The sequence below is a fragment of the Oncorhynchus gorbuscha genome, linkage group LG08 (genome assembly GCF_021184085.1).
Source record: "Oncorhynchus gorbuscha isolate QuinsamMale2020 ecotype Even-year linkage group LG08, OgorEven_v1.0, whole genome shotgun sequence".
Lineage (NCBI taxonomy): Eukaryota > Metazoa > Chordata > Actinopteri > Salmoniformes > Salmonidae > Oncorhynchus > Oncorhynchus gorbuscha.
In genome coordinates this window covers 73,568,280-73,580,908 of record NC_060180.1, presented here as the reverse complement: position 1 = coordinate 73,580,908, position 12,629 = coordinate 73,568,280, and the positions used below count along the sequence as shown (strand labels likewise).

Sequence of the window (12,629 nt, the reverse complement as noted above, 5' to 3'; positions counted from 1 at the left end):
TTTTTACAACTGCTTGCATCGCATTGACAAACCAGTCTTTATTTGTAAAATAGCATTGGTGACTTGATATTGATGAAGTGCTTAATGCATAGGCTTGTCCTTTGATTCCAAGTGCTCAGAATATGTATTCTTTGAAAAACAGTTCAAATAGGCTCTTCAGTAGACAGTCCTTGTCTTACAGAAGTAATATTGACAGAATGAGATAAATCGACTGGTTAAGCCCTGCTAATCAACATATGCAAGCTGTGATGTACGAGTAGTTAAGGCGTTGACTCTGAAATCCAATGGGGTCTCCCCGCGCAGGTTCGAACCCTGCTCTACAGCGATATGACTAACCATGTATTTTTTACATATCCTTGGTGACTTGATATGGATAATGTGCTTAATCCGTGGACTTGTCCTTTTGATTCAGGTGCTCAAGAATATATAGGCTGATGTCTGTTTCCAAATCCCAACCCCTTACTTGTATTCCAACAGCTGTGGCCGAGTTCTTTAGACGTTGGACCTGAATTTCAATGGGGTCTCCCCACCCATGTTCTTACCTTGCCTCGAAGCATATAGCCCAATGCTGCTTTCTCCTCATCCACTTTCCCTTAGATTCCCACTGCTTGAAAAGTAGGCTCTTCAATAGCGATAATATGGTCATTTTTAGAGGTAAAATGGACAGAACGAGATAGAGGACTGGTTAAGGCATCTTAGGTAACAGGAGAAGCTGTGATGGCCGAGAGGTTAAGGCGTTATTTGAAATCCAATAGGGTCTCCCGCGCAGGTTCGAACCCTGCTCACAGCGCTTGACAAACCAGTCTTTTTTTGCAACATGTCATTGGGGAGTTGATATGGATAATGTCCTTAATCCGTGGACTTGTCCTTTGATTCAGGTGCTCAGAGTATATCTTCCAAGACAAAGAGTTAAACAGGCTCTTCAGAACAGATCCTTCTGGTTGTGAGATAGTCGAGCTGTTAAGGACTGCAAGATAACAGAGAAAATTTTGATGGCAGAGTGGTTAAGGCTTTGGACTTGAAATCCAATGGGGTCTTCCTACGCAGGGTTGAAATCTGTTCGCAGTTCTATGACAAACCAGTATTTTTTAACATATCCTTGGTGACTTGATATGGATAATCTCTTTAAGACATGGATTTGTCCAGTGATTCAAGTGCTCAGAATACTTTTGTCTTTTGTGTGAGCTAATTGAGAAAGTTGTGATGGCATGAGTGTTTAATACGTGATTTGGCGTAATAAGATCAATATGTCGGGCTATCAAGTTTACCATTTTACACCAATGATGTCTGTTTTCAAATCCCAAACCCTTTACTTGGGCATTCCAACAGCTGCATGGCCGATTCTTTAGACGTTGACCTGAATTTCAATGGGGTCTCGCCACCCATGTTTTAACATTGCTCGGGTTAATAGCCCACTTGTTCTTTCTCTCTTCATCACTTTGCTTAGATTCATACCTGCGATGGCCAAGTGGTTTAAGCTTTTGCAAATGAACTCCAGTGTTGTCTCCCCATACAGTTTTGCACTGCTTGCACGCATTGACAAACCAGTCTTTATTTGTAAAATAGCATTGGTGACTTGATATTGATGAAGTGCTTAATGCATAGACTTGTCCTTTGGTTCAAGTGCTCAGAATATGGGACTTGAAAAACAGTTCAAATAGGCTCTTCAGTAGACAGTCTCGTCTTTACAGAAGTAAAGTTGACAGAATGAGATAATCGACTGGTTAAGGCCTGGTAGTTAACGTCAGGCTGTGATGGCCGAGTGGTTAAGGCGTTGGACTTGAAATCCAATGGGGTCTCCAGCCGAGGTTCCTCAAACTCCTGCTCACAGCTATGACTAACCATGTATTTTTTTACATATCCTTGGTGACTTGATATGGATAATGTGCTTAATCCGTGGACTTGTCCTTTGATTCAGGTGCTCAGAATATATATTGATGTCTGTTTCAAATCCCAATCCCCATACTTGTATTCCAACAGCTGCAATGGCCGAGTTCTTTAGACGTTGGACCTGAATTTCAATGGGGTCTCCCACCCATGTGTTCTTACCTTGCTCGAACATAGCCCAATGCTGCTTTCTCCTCATCACTTTCCTTGGATTCCCACTGCTTGAAAAGTAGGCTCTTCAATAGTGATAATATGGTCATTTTAGAGGTAAAATGGACAGAACGAGATAGCGGACTGGTTAAGGCATCTTAGGTAACAGGAGAAGCTGTGATGGCCGAGAGGTTAAGGCGTTGATTTGAAATCCAATGGGGTCTCCCCGCGCAGGTTCGAACCCTGCTCACAGCGCTTGACAAAACCAGTCTTTATTTGCAACATGTCACTGGGGAGTTGATATGATAATGTCCTTAATCCGTGGATTTGTCCTTAGATTCAGGTGCTCAGAGTATATCTTCCAAGACAAAGAGTTAAACAGGCTCTTCAGAACAGATCCTTCTGGTTGTGAGATAGTCGAGCTGTTAATGACCGCAAGATAACAGAGAAAATTATGATGGCAGAGTGGTTAAGGCTTGGACTTGAAATCCAATGTTGTCTTCTTAAGAGGGTTGAAATCTGTTCGTAAGTTCTATGACAAACCAGGATTTTTTAACATATCCTCGGTGACTTGATATGGATAATCTCTTTTAAGACATGGACTTGTCCAGTGATTCAAGTGCTCAGAATACTTTTGTTCTTTAGTGAGGCTAATTGAGAAAGTTGTGATGGCCGAGTGGTTAATACGTGATTTGACGTAATAAGATCAATATGTCGGGCCATCAAGTTTGCCATTTCACACCAATGATGTCTGTTTCCAAATCCCAAACCCTTTACTTGCATTCCAACAGCTGCAATGGCCGATTCTTTAGACGTTGACCTGAATTTCACGTGGGGGGTCTCACACCCATGTTTTAACATTGCTCGGCGAATAGCCCACTTGTTCTTTCTCCTCATGACTTTGCTTAGATTCATACTGCTGCGATGGCCAAGTGGTTTAAGCTTTGCAAATGAACTCCAGTGTTGTCTCCCATACAAGTTTTTACAACTGCTTGCATCGCATTGACAAACCAGTCTTTATTTGTAAAATAGCATTGGTTACTTGATATTGATGAAGTGCTTAATGCTTAGACTTGTCCTTTGATTCAAGTGCTCAGAATATGTATTCCTTTGAAAAACAGTTTAAATAGGCTCTTCAGTAGACAGTCTCTTTACAGAAGTAATATTGACAGAATGAGAGATAAATCGACTTGGTTAAGCCTGGTAGTCAACATAAGTGTGAGGTCCGAGTAGTTAAGGCGTTGGACTTGAAATCCAATGGGGTCTCCCCGCGCAGGTTCGAACCCTCTCACAGCGCTATGACTAACCATGTATTTTTACATATCCTTGGTGACTTGATATGGATAATGTGCTTTAATCCGTGGACTTGTCCTTTTGATTCAGGTGCTCAGAATATATATTTGATGGTCTGTTTCCAAATCCCAATCCCCATACTTGTATTCCAACAGCTGCAATGGCCGAGTTCTTTAGACGTTGGACCTGAATTTCAATGGGGTCTCCCACCCATGTTCTTACCTTTGCTCGAAGCATATAGCCCAATGCTGCTTTCTCCTCATCACTTTCCTTGATTCCCCACTGCTTGAAAAGTAGGCTCTTCAATAGTGATAATATGGTCATTTTAGAGGTAAAATGGACAGAACGAGATAGCGGACTGGTTAAGGCATCTTAGGTAACAGGAGAAGCTGTGATGGCCGAGGAGGTTAAGGCGTTGGTTTGAAACTAATGGGGTCTCCCACGCAGGGCACGAACCCTGCTCACAGCGCTTGACAAACCAGTCTTTATTTGCAACATGTCACTGGGGAGTTGATATGGATAATGTCCTTAATCCGTGGATTTGTCCTTAGATCAGGTGCTCAGAGTATATCTTCCAAGACAAAGAGTTAAACAGGCTCTTCAGAACAGATCCTTCTGGTTGTGAGATAGTCGAGCTGTTAAGGACTGCAAGATAACAGAGAAAATTATGATGGCAGAGTGGTTAAGGCTTTGGACTTGAAATCCAATGTTGTCTTCTTGCGCAGGGTTGAAATCTGTTCGCAGTTCTATGACAAACCAGGATTTTTTAACATATCCTTGGTGACTTGATATGGATAATCTCTTTAAGACATGGACTTGTCCAGTGATTCAAGTGCTCAGAATACTTTGTCTTTGTGTGAGCTTAATTGAGAAAGTTGTGATGGCCGAGTAGGTTAATACGTGATTTTGACGAATAAGATCAATATGTCGGCCATCAAGTTTGCCATTTTACACCAATGATGTCTGTTTCCAAATCCCAAACCCTTTACTTGCATTCCAACAGCTGCAATGGCCGATTCTTTAGACGTTGGACCTGAATTTCAATGGGGTCTCGCCACCCATGTTTTAACATTGCTCGGAAGCGAATAGCCCACTTGTTCTTTCTCCTCATGACTTTGCTTAGATTCATACTGCTGCGATGGCCAAGTGGTTTAAGCTTTGCAAATGAACTCCAGTGTTGTCTCCCCCATACAGTTTTTACAACTGCTTGCATCGCATTGACAAAACCAGTCTTTATTTGTAAAATAGCATTGGTGACTTGATATTGATGAAGTGCTTAATGCATAGACTTGTCCTTTGATTCAAGTGCTCAGAATATGTATTCCTTGAAAAACAGTTCAAATAGGGTTTCAGTAGACAGTCTCTGTCTTTACAGAAGTAAAATTGACAGAATGGGAGATAACCGACTGGTTGAGGCCTGGTAGTTAACATAGCAAGCTTGTGATGGCTTAGGGTTGGCGTTTGGACTTGAAATCCAATGGGGTCTCCAGGTTCGAACCCTGTCACACAGATATGACTAACCATGTATTTTTTTGCTATCCTTGGTGACTTGATATGGATAATGTGCTTAATCCGTGACTTGTCCTTTGATTCAGGTGCTCAGAATATATATTGATGTCTGTTTCAAATCCCAATCCCTTTACTTGTATTCCAACAGCTGCAATGGCCGAGTTCTTTAGACGTTGGACCTGAATTTCAATGGGGTCTCCCCACCCATGTTCTTACCTTGCTCGAAGCATATAGCCCAATGCTGCTTTCTCCCATCACTTTCCTTAGATTCCCACTGCTTGAAAAGTAGGCTCTTCAATAGCGATAATATGGTCATTTTAGAGGTAAAATGGACAGGAACGAGATAGCGGACTGGTTAAGGCATCTTAGGTAACAGAGAAGCTGTGATGGCCGAGAGGTTAAGGCGTTGATTTGAAATCCAATGGGTCTCCCCCGCGCAGGTTCGACCTCCTGCTCTCAGCGCTTTGACAAACCAGTCTTTTTGCAACATGTCATTGGGGAGTTGATATGGATAATGTCCTTAATCCGTGGACTTGTCCTTTGATTCAGGTGCTCAGAGTATATCTTCCAAGACAAAAGAGTTAAACAGGCTCTTCAGAACAGATCCTTCTGGTTGTGAGATAGTCGAGCTGTTAAGGACTGCAAGATAACAGAGAAATTTTGATGGCAGAGTGGTTAAGGCTTTGGACTTGAAATCCAATGTTGTCTTCTTTAGGGTTGAAATCTGCTCTAGCAGTTCTATGACAAACCAGTATTTTTTAACATATCCTTGGTGACTTGATATGGATAATCTTAAGACATGGGACTTGTCCAGTGATTCAAGTGCTCAGAATACTTTTGTCTTTGTGTGAGCTAATTGAGAAAGTTGTGATGGCCGAGTGTTTAATACTTGATTTGGCGTAATAAGATCAATATGTCGGGCCATCAAGTTTACATTTACCAATGATGTCTGTTTCCAAATCCCAAACCCTTTACTTGCATTCCAACAGCTGCAATGGCCGATTCTTTAGACGTTGACCTGAATTTCAATGGGTCTCGCCACCCATGTTTTAACATTGTCTGGGGAGCGAATAGCCCACTTGTTCTTTCTCCTCATCACTTGCTTAGATTCATACTGCTGCGATGGCCAAGTGGTTTGCTTTGCAAATGAACCCAGTGTTGTCTCCCCATACAGTTTTTACAACTGCTTGCATCGCATTGACAAACCAGTCTTTATTTGTAAAATAGCATTGGTGACTTGATATTGATGAAGTGCTTAATGCATAGACTTGTCCTTTGATTCAAGTGCTCAGAATATGTATTCCTTGAAAAACAGTTCAAATAGGCTCTTCAGTAGACAGTCTCGTCTTTACAGAAGTAAAATTGACAGAATGAGATAACCGACTGGTTAAGGCCTGGTAGTTAACATAGCAAGCTGTGATGGCCGAGTGGTTAAGGCGTTGGACTTGAAATCCAATGGGGTCTCCCCGCGCAGGTTCGAACCCTGCTCACAGCGATATGACTAACCATGTATTTTTACATATCCTTGGTGACTTGATATGGATAATGTGCTTAATCCGTGGACTTGTCCTTTGATTCAGGTGCTCCTAGAATATATTGATGTCTGTTTCCAAATCCCAATCCCTTACTTGTATTCCAACAGCTGCAATGGCCGAGTTCTTTAGACGTTGGACCTGAATTTCAATGGGGTCTCCCCACCCATGTTCTTACCTTGCTCGAAGCATATAGCCCAATGCTGCTTTCTCTCATCACTTTCCTTAGATTCCCACTGCTTGAAAAGTAGGCTCTTCAATAACGATAATATGGTCATTTTAGAGGTAAAATGGACAGAACGAGATAGCGGACTGGTTAAGGCATCTTAGGTAACAGGAGAAGCTGTGATGGCCGAGAGGTTAAGGCGTTGGATTTGAAATCCAATGGGGTCTCCCCGCGCAGGTTCGAACCCTGCTCTGCAGCGCTGACAAGCCAGTCTTTTTTGCAACATGTCATTGGGGAGTTGATATGGATAATGTCCTTAATCCGTGGACTTGTCCTTTGATTCAGGTGCTCAGAGTATATCTTCCAAGACAAAGAGTTAAACAGGCTCTTCAGAACAGATCCTTCTGGTTGTGAGATAGTCGAGCTGTTAAGGACTGCAAGATAACAGAGAAAATTTTGATGGCAGAGTGGTTAAGGCTTTGGACTTGAAATCCAATGTTGTCTTCTTGCGCAGGGTTGAAATCTGTTCGCAGTTCTATGACAAAAACCAGTATTTTTTAACATATCCTTGGTGACTTGATATGGATAATCTCTTTAAGACATGGACTTGTCCAGTGATTCAAGTGCTCAGAATACTTTTGTCTTTGTGTGAGCTAATTGAGAAAGTTGTGATGGCCGAGTGTTTAATACGTGATTTGACGTAATAAGATCAATATGTCGGGCCATCAAGTTTACCATTTTACACCAATGATGTCTGTTTCCAAATCCCAAACCCTTTACTTGCATTCCAACAGCTGCAATGGCCGATTCTTTAGACGTTGGACCTGAATTTCAATGGGGTCTCGCCACCCATGTTTTAACATTGCTCGGCGAATAGCCCACTTGTTCTTTCTCCTCATCACTTTGCTTAGATTCATACTGCTGCGATGGCCAAGTGGCTTAAGCTTTGCAAATGAACTCCAGTGTTGTCTCCCATACAGTTTTTACAACTGCTTGCATCGCATTGACAAACCAGTCTTTATTTGTAAAATAGCATTGGTTACTTGATATTGATGAAGTGCTTAATGCATAGACTTGTCCTTTGATTCAAGTGCTCAGAATATGTATTCCTTGAAAAACAGTTCAAATAGGCTCTTCAGTAGACAGTCTCGTCTTTACAGAAGTAAAATTGACAGAATGAGATAACCGACTGGTTAAGGCCTGGTAGTTAACATAGCAAGCTGTGATGGCCGAGTGGTTAAGGCGTTGGACTTGAAATCCAATGGGGTCTCCCGCGCAGGTTCGAATTCTGCTCACAGCGATATGACTAACCATGTATTTTTACATATCCTTGGTGACTTGATATGGATAATGTGCTTAATCCGTGGACTTGTCCTTTGATTCAGGTGCTCAGAATATATATTGATGTCTGTTTCCAAATCCCAATCCCCTTACTTGTATTCCAACAGCTGCAATGGCCGAGTTCTTTAGACGTTGGACCTGAATTTCAATGGGGTCTCCCCACCCATGTTCTTACCTTGCTCGAAGCATATAGCCCACTTCTGCTTTCTCCTCATCACTTTCCTTAGATTCCCACTGCTTGAAAAGTAGGCTCTTCAATAGCGATAATATGGTCATTTTAGAGGTAAAATGGACAGAACGAGATAGAGGACTGGTTAAGGCATCTTAGGTAACAGGAGAAGCTGTGATGGCCGAGAGGTTAAGGCGTTGGATTTGAAATCAATGGGGTCTCCCCACGCAGGTTCGAACCCTGCTCACAGGGCTTTGACAAACCAGTCTTTTTTTTGCAACATGTCATTGGGGAGTTGATATGGATAATGTCCTTAATCCGTGGACTTGTCCTTTGATTCAGGTGCTCAGAGTATATCTTCCAAGACAAAGAGTTAAACAGGCTCTTCAGAACAGATCCTTCTGGTTGTGAGATAGTCGAGCTGTTAAGGACTGCAAGATAACAGAGAAAATTTTGATGGCAGAGTGGTTAAGGCTTTGGACTTGAAATCCAATGGGGTCTTCCTGCGCAGGGTTGAAATCTGTTCGCAGTTCTATGACAAACCAGTATTTTGAACATATCCTTGGTGACTTGATATGGATAATCTCTTGAAGACATGGACTTGTCCAGTGATTCAAGTGCTCAGAATACTTTTGTCTTTGTGTGAGCTAATTGAGAAAGTTGTGATGGCCGAGTGTTTAATACGTGATTTGGCGTAATAAGATCAATATGTCGGGCCATCAAGTTTACCATTTTACACCAATGATGTCTGTTTCCAAATCCCAAACCCTTTACTTGCATTCCAACAGCTGCAATGGCCGATTCTTTAGACGTTGGACCTGAATATCAATGGGGTCTCGCCACCCATGTTTTAACATTGCTCGAAGCGAATAGCCCACTTGTTCTTTCTCCTCATCACTTTGCTTAGATTCATACTGCTGCGATGGCCAAGTGGTTTAAGCTTTGCAAATGAACTCCAGTGTTGTCTCCCCATACAGTTTTTACAACTGCTTGCATCGCATTGACAAACCAGTCTTTATTTGTAAAATAGCATTGGTGACTTGATATTGATGAAGTGCTTAATGCATAGACTTGTCCTTTGATTCAAGTGCTCAGAATATGTATTCCTTGAAAAACAGTTCAAATAGGCTCTTCAGTAGACAGTCTCGTCTTTACAGAAGTAATATTGACAGAATGAGATAAATCGACTGGTTAAGCCCTGGTAGTCAACATAGCAAGCTGTGATGGCCGAGTAGTTAAGGCGTTGGACTTGAAATCCAATGGGGTCTCCCCGCGCAGTTTCGAACCCTGCTCAGCAGCTATGACTAACCATTTATTTTTTTTTACATATCCTTGGTGACTTGATATGGATAATGTGCTTAATCCGTGGACTTGTCCTTTGATTCAGGTGCTCAGAATATATATTGATGTCTGTTTCCAAATCCCAATCCCCTTACTTGTATTCCAACAGCTGCAATGGCCGAGTTCTTTAGACGTTGGACCTGAATTTCAATGGGGTCTCCCACCCATGTTCTTACCTTGCTCGAAGCATATAGCCCAATGCTGCTTTCTCCTCATCACTTTCCTTGGATTCCCACTGCTTGAAAAGTAGGCTCTTCAATAGTGATAATATGGTCATTTTAGAGGTAAAATGGACAGAACGAGATAGCGGACTGGTTAAGGCATCTTAGGTAACAGGAGAAGCTGTGATGGCCGAGAGGTTAAGGCGTTGGATTTGAAATCCAATGGGGTCTCCCCGCGCAGGTTCGAACCCTGCTCACAGCGCTTTGACAAACCAGTCTTTATTTGCAACATGTCACTGGGGAGTTGATATGGATAATGTCCTTAATCCGTGGATTTGTCCTTAGATTCAGGTGCTCAGAGTATATCTTCCAAGACAAAGAGTTAAACAGGCTCTTCAGAACAGATCCTTCTGGTTGTGAGATAGTCGAGCTGTTAAGGACTGCAAGATAACAGAGAAAATTATGATGGCAGAGTGGTTAAGGCTTTGGACTTGAAATCCAATGTTGTCTTCTTGCGCAGGGTTGAAATCTGTTCGCAGTTCTATGACAAACCAGGATTTTTTAACATATCCTTGGTGACTTGATATGGATAATCTCTTTAAGACATGGACTTGTCCAGTGATTCAAGTGCTCAGAATACTTTTGTCTTTGTGTGAGCTAATTGAGAAAGTTGTGATGGCCGAGTGGTTAATACGTGATTTGACGTAATAAGATCAATATGTCGGGCCATCAAGTTTGCCATTTTACACCAATGATGTCTGTTTCCAAATCCCAAACCCTTTACTTGCATTCCAACAGCTGCAATGGCCGATTCTTTAGACGTTGGACCTGAATTTCAATGGGGGTCTCGCCACCCATGTTTTAACATTGCTCGAAGCGAATAGCCCACTTGTTCTTTCTCCTCATGACTTTGCTTAGATTCATACTGCTGCGATGGCCAAGTGGTTTAAGCTTTGCAAATGAACTCCAGTGTTGTCTCCCCATACAGTTTTTACAACTGCTTGCATCGCATTGACAAACCAGTCTTTATTTGTAAAATAGCATTGGTGACTTGATATTGATGAAGTGCTTAATGCATAGACTTGTCCTTTGATTCAAGTGCTCAGAATATGTATTCCTTGAAAAACAGTTCAAATAGGCTCTTCAGTAGACAGTCTCGTCTTTACAGAAGTAAAATTGACAGAATGAGATAACCGACTGGTTAAGGCCTGGTAGTTAACATAGCAAGCTGTGATGGCCGAGTGGTTAAGGCGTTGGACTTGAAATCAATGGGGTCTCCCGCGCAGGTTCGAACCCTGCTCACAGCGATATGACTAACCATGTATTTTTACATATCCTTGGTGACTTGATATGGATAATGTGCTTAATCCGTGGACTTGTCCTTTGATTCAGGTGCTCAGAATATATATTGATGTCTGTTTCCAAATCCCAATCCCCTTACTTGTATTCCAACAGCTGCAATGGCCGAGTTCTTTAGACGTTGGACCTGAATTTCAATGGGGTCTCCCCACCCATGTTCTTACCTTGCTCGAAGCATATAGCCCAATGCTGCTTTCTCCTCATCACTTTCCTTAGATTCCCACTGCTTGAAAAGTAGGCTCTTCAATAGCGATAATATGGTCATTTTAGAGGTAAAATGGACAGAACGAGATAGCGGACTGGTTAAGGCATCTTAGGTAACAGGAGAAGCTGTGATGGCCGAGAGGTTAAGGCGTTGGTTGAAATCAATGGGTCTCCCCGCGCAGGTTCGAACCCTGCTCTCAGCGCTTTGACAAACCAGTCTTTTTTGCAACATGTCATTGTGGAGTTTATATGGATAATGTCCTTAATCTGTGGACTTGTCCTTTGATTCAGGTGCTCAGAGTATATCTTCCAAGACAAAGAGTTAAACAGGCTCTTCAGAACAGATCCTTCTGGTTGTGAGATAGTCGAGCTGTTAAGGACTGCAAGATAACAGAGAAAATGTTGATGGCAGAGTGGTTAAGGCTTTGGACTTGAAATCCAATGTTGTCTTCTTGCGCAGGGTTGAAATCTGTTCGCAGTTCTATGACAAACCAGTATTTTGAACATATCCTTGGTGACTTGATATGGATAATCTCTTGAAGACATGGACTTGTCCAGTGATTCAAGTGCTCAGAATACTTTTGTCTTTGTGTGAGCTAATTGAGAAAGTTGTGATGGCCGAGTGTTTAATACGTGATTTGGCGTAATAAGATCAATATGTCGGGCCATCAAGTTTACCATTTACACCAATGATGTCTGTTTCCAAATCCCAAACCCTTTACTTGCATTCCAACAGCTGCAATGGCCGATTCTTTAGACGTTGACCTGAATTTCAATGGGGTCTCGCCACCCATGTTTTAACATTGCTCGAAGCGAATAGCCCACTTGTTCTTTCTCCTCATCACTTTGCTTAGATTCATACTGCTGCGATGGCCAAGTGGCTTAAGCTTTGCAAATGAACTCCAGTGTTGTCTCCCCATACAGTTTTTACAACTGCTTGCATCGCATTGACAAACCAGTCTTTATTTGTAAAATAGCATTGGTTACTTGATATTGATGAAGTGCTTAATGCATAGACTTGTCCTTTGATTCAAGTGCTCAGAATATGTATTCCTTGAAAAACAGTTCAAATAGGCTCTTCAGTAGACAGTCTCGTCTTTACAGAAGTAAAATTGACAGAATGAGATAACCGACTGGTTAAGGCCTGGTAGTTAACATAGCAAGCTGTGATGGCCGAGTGGTTAAGGCGTTGGACTTGAAATCCAATGGGGTCTCCCCGCGCAGGTTCGAATTCTGCTCACAGCGATATGACTAACCATGTATTTTTTTACATATCCTTGGTGACTTGATATGGATAATGTGCTTAATCCGTGGACTTGTCCTTTGATTCAGGTGCTCAGAATATATATTGATGTCTGTTTCCAAATCCCAATCCCCTTACTTGTATTCCAACAGCTGCAATGGCCGAGTTCTTTAGACGTTGGACCTGAATTTCAATGGGGTCTCCCCACCCATGTTCTTACCTTGCTCGAAGCATATAGCCCAATGCTGCTTTCTCCTCATCACTTTCCTTAGAT

The 12,629-nt window shown here is 42.1% G+C and overlaps 10 non-coding genes across 10 annotated transcripts; all 10 read left to right on the top strand.

Annotated features, from left to right (window-relative positions):
* The first annotated feature begins 1,748 nt into the window (after positions 1-1,748).
* Positions 1,749-1,833, top strand: trnas-uga. Its single transcript has one exon. It is a non-coding gene; the product is annotated as a tRNA-Ser (tRNA).
* A 378-nt stretch (positions 1,834-2,211) lies between these two features.
* trnas-uga lies at positions 2,212-2,292 on the top strand. The gene has a single exon. It is a non-coding gene; the product is annotated as a tRNA-Ser (tRNA).
* Positions 2,293-6,252: 3,960 nt separating this feature from the next.
* trnas-uga lies at positions 6,253-6,334 on the top strand. Its single transcript has one exon. It is a non-coding gene; the product is annotated as a tRNA-Ser (tRNA).
* Positions 6,335-6,713: 379 nt separating this feature from the next.
* Positions 6,714-6,796, top strand: trnas-uga. The gene has a single exon. It is a non-coding gene; the product is annotated as a tRNA-Ser (tRNA).
* Positions 6,797-7,756: 960 nt separating this feature from the next.
* On the top strand, positions 7,757-7,837 carry trnas-uga. The gene has a single exon. It is a non-coding gene; the product is annotated as a tRNA-Ser (tRNA).
* A 381-nt stretch (positions 7,838-8,218) lies between these two features.
* On the top strand, positions 8,219-8,301 carry trnas-uga. Its single transcript has one exon. It is a non-coding gene; the product is annotated as a tRNA-Ser (tRNA).
* A 963-nt stretch (positions 8,302-9,264) lies between these two features.
* On the top strand, positions 9,265-9,347 carry trnas-uga. The gene has a single exon. It is a non-coding gene; the product is annotated as a tRNA-Ser (tRNA).
* A 382-nt stretch (positions 9,348-9,729) lies between these two features.
* Positions 9,730-9,811, top strand: trnas-uga. The gene has a single exon. It is a non-coding gene; the product is annotated as a tRNA-Ser (tRNA).
* A 965-nt stretch (positions 9,812-10,776) lies between these two features.
* Positions 10,777-10,856, top strand: trnas-uga. The gene has a single exon. It is a non-coding gene; the product is annotated as a tRNA-Ser (tRNA).
* Positions 10,857-12,275: 1,419 nt separating this feature from the next.
* On the top strand, positions 12,276-12,357 carry trnas-uga. The gene has a single exon. It is a non-coding gene; the product is annotated as a tRNA-Ser (tRNA).
* The last annotated feature ends 272 nt before the right edge of the window (positions 12,358-12,629 follow it).